The 13,902-nt window shown below is 41.4% G+C and overlaps 1 protein-coding gene across 2 annotated transcripts in view; it reads right to left on the minus strand.

Moving 5' to 3' along the window:
- Positions 1–11,028, minus strand: part of CCDC126 (coiled-coil domain containing 126) — a 39,396-nt gene extending 28,368 nt beyond the window's left edge. Inside the window, exon 1 of one of the 2 annotated variants that reach the window (XM_068549947.1) lies at positions 10,799–11,028. The gene's annotated coding sequence lies outside the window, so the exon portion shown is untranslated. Of the gene's footprint in view, positions 1–4,015; positions 4,102–10,798 lie in introns of those variants that run through there. The other variant, XM_068549948.1, reaches the window with a different exon arrangement.
- Positions 11,029–13,902: the final 2,874 nt, after the last annotated feature.

Consider the following 13,902-nt stretch of genomic DNA (forward strand, 5'->3'; position numbering starts at 1 on the left):
AGAGTTAATGGCAGAAGCTGAGCTCTGCTGGAGTAAAGAGATAAGATGACCACATCTATCACTACTGAGGTCAAGGAGACCTCCCCTGCTGCATGTGCACAGGAAGGCTCCTCAGGGGTCAAAAGGGAGGGGACACTACCCCCATAATATGTGCTGTCAAATTTTCCCAGAGGCCTCCACACTGGAATCCATCTTGGCTAAAAGATGCACACACATATTGGATAGGGCCCTGGGACAGGTCAGATGTGGGAAAATAGCCAAGATAATTGGCCAGAGGAAAACAAAAACCCTGAAGAACTGCCCCATGTAAGGAATTTAAATCACCTTTCTGGTGCACTCCTCATCATGGAGGATAGCCACACTCTTCTCTGGGTGTGTATTTCTACTTTGCTTCTGCTCTAAATAAGCTGCTTCTTTGTTCTCTTTGCACATACAGTGCCTCCAATAAACTCTGTGCCTGCTTTACAATGTCTCTTTGTGGAATTCTTTCTTCAAAGAGGACAAGGACCAAGGTCCTCTCACCTGCTGACATCAATGGTTGTACAAGAACATGAAAGTACTTAATGCTACTGAACTGTACACTTAAAAATGGTTAAAATGGTACATTTTATATTATATATTTTACCACACACAACCCTTCAACGCACTATGGAGAACAGTATGGAGGTTCCTTAAAAAACTAAACATAGAACTACTATATGATCCAGCAATCCCACTCTTGGGCATATATCCAGAGAAAACCATAATTCAAAAAGATACATGCGGACTTCCCTGGTGGTGCAGTGGTTAAGAATCCACCTGCCAATGCAGGGGACATGGGTTCGAGCCCTGGCCTGGGAAGATCCCACATGCTGCGGAGCAACTAAGCCCATGCGCCACAAATACTGAGCCTGTGCTCTAGAGCCCGCGAGCCACAACTACTGAAGCCTGCGTGCCTAGAGCCCGTGCTCCGCAACAAGAGAAGCCACCGCAATGAGAAGCCCGTGCACCACAACAAAGAGTAGCCCCCAGTCGCCACAACTAGAGAAAGCCTGTGCACAGCAACAAAGACCCAACACAGCCAAAAATAAATAAATAAACTTATTTAAAAAAAAAAAAAAAGATAACACGCACCCCAATGTTCACTGCAGCACTATTTACAATAGCCAGGACATGGAAGCAACCTAAATGTCCATCAAGATGTGGTACATATATACAGTGGAATATTACTCAGCCACAAAAAAGAATGAAATAATGCCATCTGCAGCAACATGGATGGACTTAGAGATTGTCATACTGAGTGAAGTAAGTCAGACAGAGAAAGACAAATATCGTGTGGTATCGCTTATACGTGGAATATAAAAAAATGGTACAAGTGAATTTATTTACAAAACAGAAATAGAGTCACAGATGTAGGAAACAAACTTATGGTTACCAAGGGGGAAAGGAGGGGAGGGATAAATTGGGAGACTGGGATTGACATATACACACTACTATGTATAAAATAGGTAACTAATAAGAACCTACTATATAGCACAGGGAACTCTACTCAATACTCTGTAATGATTTACATGGGAAAAGAATCTAAAAAAGAGTGGATATATGTATAACATTCACTTTGCTGTACAGCAGAAACTAACACAACATTGTAAATCAACTACATTCCAATAAAAATTAATTAAAATAAAAAACTCTTCAACAGTTTCCCACTGTACTTAGAATAAAATTAAAACTATTTACTGAAACCAAGCAGGACCCTGTGGGGTCCTCCCAGGTACAAATGTCTTTCCATGTCCCCCCCCCCCATTTCTTATTTGTAGGGAAAAGGCTGCAGCCTCCTAGGCCTCCCCTGCGTTCCAAACGGCAGATTCAAACAGATACTCACAAAAGGCAGGGAATGCAGAAAAAAAGGAGGAGCAGTCAAGATACAATAGTGACGGGCTGCCCTGGTGGTGCAGTGGTTAAGAATCCCGCTGCCAATGCAGGGGACACAGGTTCGAGCCCTGGTCTGGGAAAATCCCACATGCCACAAAGCAGCTAAGCCCGTGTGCCACAACTACTGAGCCTTCGCTCTGGAGCCCACGAGTCACAGCTACAGAGCCTGCATGCCACAACTACTGAAACCCATGCGTATAGAGCCAGTGCTCCGCAACAAGAAGCCACTGCAATGAGAAGCCCACGCACTGTGACAAAGAGTAGCCCCCACTTGCCGCAACTAGAGAAAGCCACACACAGCAACGAAGAACCAAAGCAGCCAAAAATAAATAAATTTAAAAAAAAAAAAAGATACAATAATGATAAGCACAAGATTCCGGAGTTCAGGGTTTTTGAGCAGGAGCTGCCCATTCTCCTTGCACGGTCCTTGCAATAAACGTTTCCTAGCTCTGAACTCACATTGGTTAGTTTGGCCTCACTGTTCATCAGGCATACAAACTTGTGTTCAGCAACACGACCACAATCCCGAAGGTTCTGCATAGCTGACTTCTACCCTTATCTCTGTCTGTCCTAATCTCACATCACTTCCCCCTTGCTCACTGTGCTACAGCCCAGCTAGGTGAAACACACCAAATTCTTTCTGAACTCAGGGTCTATACAACTGCTATTCCCCTGCTTGAAATGCTCTCCCCATGGCTTATTCCTTTTCATCCTTTAGTATTTAGCTCAAATGTCACCTCTTCAAAAAGTAGCACTCCCACCCCTACCCCACCTCCAGCCTCAAAGAACTCTCTATCAATCTCCATATGAAATTATGTATAGTACAATCCTCCCTCAGTATCTGCAGGGGACTGGTTCCAAGACCCCCAGTAGATACCAAAATCCACAGATGCTCAAGTCCCTCATATAAAGTGGCATAGTATTTGCATATAACGTATGCACATCCTCCTATATACTTTAAATCATTTCTAGATTACTAATAATACCTAATACAATGTAAATGTTATATAAATAGTAGCAAATTCAAGTTTTGCTTTTTGGAACTTTCTGGCATTTTTATTCAATATTTTCAATCCACGGTTGAATCCGCAGATGCAGAACCCGCAGATACAAAGGGGTGACTATATTCTATCTTTAAAACCTTAACTAAGTTATTTTATCCCCCTATACCCTAATGTCCTCACTTATATCATGGAGACAACAGTACCTATGTAATACTGGTGAGAATAAATGACACCTCATACTACTAATGTCAATAAATGTTAACATTTATTATTAGTATCAGGTACTTACACAGCAATGCCAGTAATTCTTAACAATCTTAGTAACCTGAGTTAATACAGGGGATGTTTTACCAGACCCAAATAAAACTCCTGATTAGCTCTCATGTCCCTCCCAGAAACCAGTCCCCAAAGACAAAATTTATTTCCCACTAATCACAGAAATATCTCCCCCAATCAAGCCAATCTCTGTCTCATTCAGTAACAATAATAATGATACTCAAAAACTGGGTTCGCCTTTTGATGGGTGTTGAGCCAAAAGACACAACCAAGCCGAAGATCAGGAGGAAGGATTTATTATCACTTGCAGCAAGTAAGGAGGGATCTTACCCAAAGCAGTGTCTCTCGGAACAGCAAAATTGGGGAAGTTTTTTTTTTTTTTTTTTTTTTATCCTCTCCCTCCCGGGGAAGTTTTAAGCTAAGAGTATGTGCATATTCAGGAAAGGGCTTGGGCAGCCCACGCTTTATTTGATTTAAGTCAGAAGTATCAGAAAAGGTCAAAGTCATCCCTTAGGTTCCAGCTGATCTGGTAGTTGAGCACTTCAGGCTAATCTTCACCACTGAAACAGAACTTGGAGCCTTTACAACTGATATCATTATCTTTGCTTGAATGTTTCTGCATTCTTCTGTGCCCTTAAGATCATTCATTACTGAGACCTGTTCAAGGGCAAGCATTATGGCTAGGCTTAGATCACAAAATGGCTTAGGCCAAAAATGGCTTCTCTCATGTCAAGAAAGCCATGCCTGGTCTCTTCCTCCAGGGACCCCCTACCCTATCTACTTACAATAATACCTTACATTTATATAATATTTTTATTTACCAGATATGTTTCCTTACATCCTCTCATTCAGTCAGTAGCAGTCAGGCTGCAGTCTTGAAAAAAATTTCTTCGCAGAATTTTTGGACAACATGAAATACCGCATTGGTAGTAGTCACTGAAGAATTACCCAGTCCTAAAAGATGACATAATAGCATGCTGTTGATGAGAACAGTTCCTCTTCCATATAGCCTAAAATGAGACTAGAGTATCTGCTTAAATGCTACCTGCACCAGAAGGATTTCAAAACCTCATAACCTTACTCTAGCCCACTTTGGCCTTCTCTCACATCTCACAGCACATTACTTTATACCAACTGGTTTTACACATCATATCACTCAATCATGTGTGTAAGCCTTGTCTCTTTAAGTCCCAGGTTCTTTAAGGGCAAGAGTAACATGCCCTACACTGCAGCCACAACTCCCACACAGCCTGGAGAACAATCAGCAGAGATGCCTTATATTTAAGCACACCCCTGAGCCTAACCCCAGCATCTCCCAGGCACCAATATGACTTCCCTGCAATGTTTCTGGGGGGTAGAGGGGCAGAGGAGATGGGAATTTCAAGATAAAATTACAGTCGGTGGGTTGCATATCCACAGATTGAACCAACTGCAGATAGAAAATATTTAAGAAAAAGAAATTCCAGAAAGTTCAAAAAGCAAAACTTGAATTTGCCATGCACCGGCAACGATTTACATAGCATTTACATTGTATTAGGTATTATAAGTAATCTAGAGATGGTTTAAAGTACACAGGAGGACGTGTGTAGGTTATATATGCAAATAATATGCCATTTTATATAAGGCACTTGAGCATCCCATAGATTTTGGTATCCATGGTTGTGCGGGGGTAAAGGTGGAGGTGGACCTGGAACCAATGCCCTGAGGACACCGAGGGACAACTGTATCTTCAGTTATCCATTTCTAGGCTGGAAGGACCTGAGAAGAAATCTAATTCAATCTTCTCACATTTCAGATGAAAGAAGTAAAGCCCAAAGATGTTAACTGTCCTGCCTAAAATGAGGCAATGAGTTAGTGGCAGAAAGTGCACTGGTCCTGAACACAGGTCCTGACTCAGTATTTAGGTTTTTCTCTATACTATACTACCTCCTGTACCTCCATTAGAAGGATTGCATTTGTAAGTACTGAATGAACTGTAATATTAAATGAACCATGTTCTTTTTTGCTTTAACGGAACGTAACAAGAAAACAGTAATGGCAGTTTAGGGCAATGATCCTAAAATTCTGAAGATGTGTAATTTGGACTGTTCTTTAAATTATCAAGTTCACATATTAAAGTTCAAATATGTTGATTCACATAAATCAAAGTATTACAAAGTTGCTACAAGAAGAATTTAAGAAATCTTCGATCTCTGTTTTATTTTTTTTAACATAGGCAAAAAACTACAATAGAAAAAATATGAAGTAAAACGAAGATAAATACAAGGTCTTCTGTATGTAGATATCTTCACCATGATCAATAAATACAATGATAAGAAAGAACACATTTCCAGAAAAAAAAGGAACGGAGTAGGGGGGATGCAGAAAGAGACATATTCAAACACAACCTTTACTACGTGCAGTTTCATTTAAAGCATGAAAGAACTTGATTTATTCATTCATTTGCTCACTTATTCATTCACAATATTTATTAAAGCACCTACTATGTGCCAGAAACAGGAGATGTAAAAGATGAAACGAGACAGGATTCCTGCTCTTCTGGAGATCATGCTTTAGTAGGAGAGGGATGGTAACAAGCAAACACAGAAACAAGCCAATTGCAGCTTGTGATAAATTGCTATGGAAAAAATAAACAGGGTGATGTGAGAATGTGTGAGGAGTCTACATGAGGTATGAGGGCAAGGAAGGCCCTCTAAGGAGGTCTGATCTGAGAAAGAAGAGGAAGTACAAAGTCTGGTTCCAATTTCCTTCTAACTAAAACCTTTAGAACTCCAACCAGAATCTTGGGAGGAGGAGTAAATTCCTCATTCCTAGTCTCCTCAGTACAAACACAGGAGAATGAGAGGGATCCCAATCCCCACATGGAATGGCCTGGTTTGGAGAAATCGTCCAAAGTGAACAAAAGGAAACTCACAAGCAAAGAAACCTCTATATTCGCCTTTCTTACGAAAACGGCAGTTCCACTGTTTGGTAACATATGAACAGTAATGACCTGACATGGTGGACTTTACACAGAAAAACATACTCTTTTTGGCGTTTTCTACTATGAAAAGGGCGGTGGTAAGATGAGGCAGGAATAAATTCTATATAGCAATCCACTGGCATGTTACTTTACAACTGTTATTAAGCATTTTAAATACAATTTTTCAAACTCTAAAATATTCCTGGTTAAAAAACACAAAAGTAGAAAAACAAAGAACGTGGGGAAATTTTTTTCTTAATTTGTATATTTACTGTGTTACAGGTCTTAATGTATTCACTCCAATTTACAAGATTTACACATAAGCAAAGATCTGTTCAAAGCTCTATTATGCCACTTGCCAAACAGCAAACATGCAAGCAACTAGATGTCTGAGCAATTTTTCAGTGGTTTCTCCCTAGCGAAAGACCTAAAGACAAATATGTTAGTACATTATTACTAGGGAAGAGTAAAGATGGAGAATCAGTGAATATTTAAACTAGAACACCCTCATTTTAAAGATAAGGAAAGTGAAGCACAAGGATAATGACTACTCAATGTCAAAAGAATGGGAGAAATTAGGCATCCAAACTCTCAGCTCAGGACTCCAGCGCTATTTCAAAAGCAAGGAACAAGAATCTACTTTTCAACTGGCACTTTTTAAACAAGATGAAACAGAAACCTTCAGAGTAGGTTGTACACAATACAGATTTTGTTTTGTGAAATTTTTTTCATTTTTTTTAAATATATATTTTTCATACACAGATATGCACACACAGAGTTACATATCTATGGAGTCTTGAGGTAAAAAGATCTCTTGCTACAGGGTTGCAGTCAAAAATATTAAAAACACTACATTTCACACACTGCCTATCTTGAAATACTTCCTTGTATTTATATTTTTATGCAAACGTTGCAAAGAGCAAGGCTGAAAACATTAATGGATGGCCAGTCCTACCTTGGAAATCTCTCCTTCAAATCCCATTTTTGCATTCATTCAGTGCTCTACTTTTTGTGCCGTTGACTACAGCTAAAGTAACTATCGACAGCGATAGCAGCAACTAGCAAGCACAGAAGCTCTCATTCAGCCAAAGGTGCTAGAAGAATCACTGCCTACTGGTCTCCTAAGAAATTTATAGCTGGAAAAGCAGATATTTATTACAAAAACACACAGTATGTTCACTAGAGCGCAGAGGTTCAGAGAGTTCTCTCCAAAAAAAGAAATAAGTACGCCACAGACTTGCCTTTGAATGCAATTTCAGGGGAAAGGCTCATTCCTAAAATATTTTCTATTTTCTCTACATAATATTGCCTGAGGCTAACATCTAGGGGAAAAAATTTAACATAGGACACAGCATCCACTCCTAATTAGGTCTAAGATTTAAAATGTGAACTGCCTTGGGAGAAGCTACACTAAAATTCCAGCTAAGATACAGAAATATCACATCTCAAGATACAAGATCATTTTTCGATGGCATACTGGGGAGAGGCAAGAGAAGACAACAACATTGAAGAGTATAAAGACAGATAAAAGAAAATGGGTAAAATAAGTCAGGGTTAAGAAGAGAATGTTAGAGCAAAAGGGAAACTACCCAATCACTATGTCACAGTAGAAGTTTAATCCAAAATATATTACGCACTACTAGATATTTCCGTCTCGGAACCTGACCTCCCCACTGCCTCAGCCAATCATATTTTGTGCCACATGACCCCATGTCCCCTTCCACAGCTAACTAGACTAGCACTGGGCACGTTTGCCTGAGGCCTCCAACAAAAATTGGCCCCTAAAAAACCCAATATGTTGGGAGTAGGAGCAAAAAGTAAAAGAAATCACACAAAAAAACAATGAAGTTGAATTAGGGATTGACAAACTCAAGTTATATAAAAGCAAGCATAATAAAGAGGCTATGAGTCTGCCTGCCGGTGCAGGGGACACGGGTTCGAGCCCTGGTCTGGGAAGATCCCACATGCCGCCGAGCGGCTGGGCCCGTGAGCCACAACTACTGAGCCTGCGCGTCTGGAGCCTGTGCTCCACAACAAGAGAGGCCGCGATAGTGAGAGGCCCGCGCACCGCGATGAAGAGTGGCCCCCGCTTGCCACAACTAGAGAAAGCCCTCGCACGGAAACGAGGACCCAACACAGCCATAAATTAAATAAATAAATAAATAAAAAAATTTAATAAAGAGGCTATGAGTAAAAAAAAAAAAAGAGATACGTAGTAGGGAGGAAGAGAACTAAGCATGTCAAAAATGCAGAGAAAACATGTGCAGCTCATGAAAGAGGGATGAAGTGGTCAGGAGAGATTTTTGTTTATGGCAGCTTTCTAGTTCTGTCGTGTATATCCCCTTCCTCAAGGTGATGGGAAAAAAAAAAAAACCTAAGACACAAATAAATGACTAAAAGGGTTTACATCATTTTTTTTCCACATTAAAAAAGCTTATCATTGCAAAGTCTGAGTTACAAGAGTCCTTGGAATCAGATCAATTCACTATTTGAGAGAGACGGAAATTGAGGACCGCAAAGGAAACTAGGGTTGTATAAATAGTGACAGAGCTAGGACAAGAACCAAGGTCTCCTGTTTCCATAGTCATTACTCTCTGTCCTACACAGCACTAAATATCACCAACAGAGAAAAATTTTTACTCAAAACGAGTATTTCTGCCACACATTTTTAAATGAATCAGAAATCTTTATGTGCTTTATGCCATCTCCCACAGTTTAAATTTTTCACTTATTTACTCTCTGGTTCTCTGGTATTCTTATGAAATACATTCATTAGATTTCTCCTTTTCTTTGTAAAGGTATTTTTTTTTTTAATGCATGTGTCACTCAAGACATTACACAAAATTCATCATGCTCCACTGGCTTTTCCCCACCGTACCTTCAAAAACAGTATTACTCAGAACATGTTATTTCACAGACTGCACAACAGTGCTTGAACTCAAAAGTAGTACAGAACAGGGCTTCCCTGGTGGCGCAGTGGTTAAGAATCTGCCTGCCAATGCAGGGGACACGGGTTCGAGCCCTGGTCTGGGAGGATCCCACATGCCGCGGAGCAGCTGGGCCCGTGAGCCACAACTACTGAGCCTGCGCGTCTGGAGCCTGTGCTCCGCAACGGGAGAGGCCGCGACAGTGAGAGGCCCGCGCACCGCGATGAAGAGTGGCCCCCGCTCACCGCAACTGGAGAAAGCCCTCGCACAGAAACGAAGACCCAACACAGCCAAAAATAAATATAAATTAATTAATTAATTAAAAAAAAAAAGTAGTACAGAACAGACATTTTAACTGAAAACAATTTCAACTAAGGACCATAACGATTTCCCTGAAGAAAAACTCAACACCTATGTCACTAAAGTTCAGAGAAAACAGTGCAAGAACAATCGAAACTGAAGAAGAACTAATGTGAAATGTTTCAAGTCATTCCTTGTAAAATGTATTGCAATCATTCAATTTATCCTGAGACCAAAAACTACAACTTGGAAACACAAATCCCAAAGAGGGGAAATTACTAAACAGTGGGAAAGTGTAGAGAGAGGAAGAAAAGAAGTTGACATAGGGTAAAGGTGGTGAAGCCCCAAGTCAGGACTACAGCACACCTAAACGCTTATTCTGCCAGAACAAACACTTAAGCTCCTCTAAGGATCCCCTACAGGACACAGCTGGGGGTGGGGTGAATAAGTCCTTGAATCTAAAGCTGATCCACAGAAAAGCAAAGTCATCAATTTCCTAAGAACATTCTCAGCCATCTTAAAACAGCGGAAATTGAGAAGACGGCATATTTTAAAGAATTCTTTGCTTAGGTTTAAGGTGAACAAGGTATATATAAAGTGAAGAACACACAACCTAAAGTGCTAATGATTAAACACAAAACTCACCAATCTAGGGGCCACTTCAGTATAGCTAGTGTATCATACTCAAAAGAATTTTTTCGTCAAGCGAAGAATTCATGGCGTTGTAAGCATATTACTTCTTATTCTAGCATCTTAAAGGTGTGTACTGTTACCGCCATTTGGTGAGAAAATTCAGGCTTAGAGCCTTTAATTAACCAAGGTCACTAAAGCCAGGCAGTGCGTCGATCGGGATTGGAACCCCGGCTGTCTTAACAAGGCTTAGCGAGAGTATAAGCCGCAGTCGACACAGCTGTTTAAGTTCATCCTTACCAGTCACCCAGGAGCTGAGTTTTGAAGAGGAAATTTTAAAAGGGCATTTGACTTTCTCTCTGTCAAAGTAGAAGAGAACTGAGCTGTCAGAAACAGAAAGAGAAGTGAGTGCGGCTGCCGCGCGGGCGCTCCATACCCCCAGCTCAGGTCAGTCGCTCCCCAGCGCCAGCGGCCACGGGGCCGAGCCCGCCCTGCTCGGATCACGCAGCCCGAGCCACGCTCGGTTCTCCGCCCGGGGCCAAGGGGGCGCGGCTGTCAGACCCGGAGGGGCAGGGACAAAGAGCCTCCCCGGCCGTGGCCCGGGGCTGCGGGCCAGTGGCCGAGCCGGGGCTCCGTGGACGCCCGGCGGCAGCGGCCCCGATGGGGCGGGGTGCGGACCAGTGCGTAGCGCGGCGGAGGAGGGGCGGCCGCCTGCCTGAGGGGCTCAGCCAGAGACGCGGACAGGGCGAGCGGAGACGCCTTCCCTCTCGCCCTCTCCCCATTACCTTGTTTGTGGGCTTCTCGTCACCGTCGCCGACGCCAACTGGCTTCCAATCCGGGGCGGCGCAGCGAAAGCCGATTAGCGGGCGTCAGCAGCCTCCTGCGCCTGCGAAACAGCCTCCAGGTCGGGATGGAGAAAGGCCGGGACTGGGAATCAGGGACAAGGTTGGTTCCCAGCTGGTGGAGATTTTACTCCTCTCGTCCCTAGCACTCCGCTTCCGCTCCGCCTCCTGGCCTGGCCCTTCCCCCACTTCGGAGACCAGCCACCCGCAACGCGCGGCATTGTGGGGGATGTAGTCCCGGAATGCGGAAGAGGCGGCACGTGTTTCTAAGCCGTCGGCACCCACTCCGGGTCAGGACGACGCCGTTGCACAGCAACCAGAGGCCCCTGCAGGCTCCTTTTTCGGATGAGCTTAGCTTGAGGGAGGAGTTCTCTCTGCCTTCATTCGCTGCGGGCGCGGAAAGGAGAGCGTAGGCGTCTCACTCATACCCTCCAGCTGGGAACTAACAGTTATACGCTGTTGGCTTGAGGCAGAAGGGCTTAGTAGTGATTAAAAGTGTACTACTGACAAGAATGCCCATTTTTGCCCCGAATGTCCGTAGCCAACGGAGTAAGGCAAAAATAACCGACTAAAGATTGAACAGGAAGAAACAAAATCGTTATTTTTCATAGATAATATCAATGCTATGTATGTGGCAAATCCAAAAGAATTTGCAGATAAATTGTTACAATTAATAAGAGTTTAACAAGGTTAATAGACACAAAAATAGTATTCTTAAAAAATACTTATTTCTATATTCCGGGAAAAAAAGAGAAATTGGATTTTCTTTAAGTTAGAGAATTTGAAGCTTACAATACCCTCAAACCAATACCAGATATCTAGGAATAAATCAAAGAAGTGCAAGACCTATATGAAGGAAACATTTTAAAAACATTGAACAAGACCTAAACAAATAAGATAATAACACGTTCACAGATTGAAAGATTCCATACTGAAAGATGTCAAGCCTCCCCAAATTAATCTGTAGACCCAGTGCAATTCCAGATAAATTTCAGTAGATTTCTGTGTGTGCGTGTGTGTGTGTGTGTGTGTGTGTGTGTGTGTGTGAGAAAGAGAGAGAAACTTAACGAGCTAATTTAAGTTTATGGAAGAGCAAAGACAAGTATATATGAGGAAGAGGAGGAAAAAAACAAGTATATATGAGGAAGAGGAGGAAGAAGACTTGTGCAACCAGATATCAAGCTTTATTATAAAGCCATAGTCATTAAGGCAGTGTGGTATTGGATCAAGGATGCACCAGTACACCAATAAAACAGAATGAAGAGCCCAGAGATGCGCCACGGCTTCAGTAGCGACAGCCGCTCCCAACGATAGGTCTGAGCCTCGCCAGCCCCTCCCCCAGGAGACCTATGCAGTCGGCCAACCCCTGATATTTAAAAAAAAAAAAAAAAAAGAATAAAGAGCCCAGAAAGTCTCATCTGTACATGGAAGTTTGATTTACGTTGTCATGATGGTGATGCAGAGCAATGCCTAAAGGATGGTTTTCAATAGTTGGTGCTGGGACAAATAGATTTACATTTGGAAGAAAAAAAATGAAATTGGGCTCTTTACATTACACACCAAAATCAATTCCAGGTGGATATTAGACATAAATTTGAAAGGCAAAACAATAAAGCTTTTAGAAGATAAAATAGGAGCAAATATCCATGACCTCAAGAGTAGGGGACAGACTTTTTTAATTAATCCAAAAGCACTAATTATAATAGAAAAACTGATAAATTGACTACATTAATATTTAAGACCTGGTTTCATCAAATGACACCGTTAAAAGAGCTAAAAAGCAAGCCTCAGAATCAAATAAGAAATTACAGCATTATGCTGTACACCTTAAATTTATACAGAGCTGTATGTCAGTTATCACTCAATAAAGCTGAAAAAAATTTACAGTATATAGAACCAAGAGAAGTCTTGTATCCAGGATATATAAAGAACTACAGTCATAAGAAAAAGAAATGAACAGGCAAATTACCGAGGAAGAAATCCAAATAACCAGTAAACCTGTGAAAAAGTGTCAATCTTATAAAAGAACAGGGAAATTTGAACCGCAGCAAGATAACACTACACCACCGACCAGAATGGCTAAAATGAAAGAGACTGACAATTACAAGTGTTCATTAGGAGTACAGCAACAGGAATTTTTCACTTTACTATAGGGAGAGTAAATTAATAGAGCAGTTTGGAAACATTGTTTGGCCTTATCTACTAAAGTACAGAGGCCTGTGCATGACTAAGAACACAGGCCTGTACATGACCAAGCATGTCACTTCCAGGTATATACCCTAAGAAAGGCTCATGTGCACCAAGATGCATGTGCAACAATGTTAACAGCAGTACTGTTGTCATAGCTAAAAACTGTAAACAACCCAATGTCCTCTATCAACAACAAAATGGATAAATTGTCATATAATAATAGACATAGAATATAACAGAGAAATGAACAAACTACATGCAATAATATAGATGAATCTTAAAATATAATGTTAAGAAAAAGAAACCACTCTCGAAAGAATATATAATGTATTATTCCATTTTTATAAAGTTCAAAAACATGAATAAAGAATGCATACTTAGGTGCTGAAACAGTAAAGAGGAGGAAGGAAATAGTTACCATAAAAAGGTTAACGGCTACCTCTTAAGACAGAAGGAACCCTACGGGGAGAGGATTGAGACTGGGAAGTCTCTTATGGTAGGGGGAGGGGGGAGAACACAAATATACAGAAAGCCACAGTAGAATGTGGTATCTGCTATATGTAGAGAAAAAACATTTCTATCTGAGTGGGAAAAGTCCACATGGTAGCCAGGCACAAAGGAGAAGAGGCAATACAGGTCATGTATACAAAACATGGGATAACCTGGATACAGATTACCTGAGCTGTCCAGTACAGTAGCCACTAGCCATATGTGGCTTTGAGAGCTTGCAGTGTGGCTAGTCTGAATTGAGATGTGCCGTAAGTGTAATATACACACCAAATTTTGAAAATTTACTACAAAAAACATTAAATATCTCTGATAGTTTTAAAATACTGATTATAAGTTAACACGATAAT

This window comes from Eschrichtius robustus, chromosome 8 (assembly GCF_028021215.1).
Source record: "Eschrichtius robustus isolate mEscRob2 chromosome 8, mEscRob2.pri, whole genome shotgun sequence".
Taxonomy (NCBI): domain Eukaryota; kingdom Metazoa; phylum Chordata; class Mammalia; order Artiodactyla; family Eschrichtiidae; genus Eschrichtius; species Eschrichtius robustus.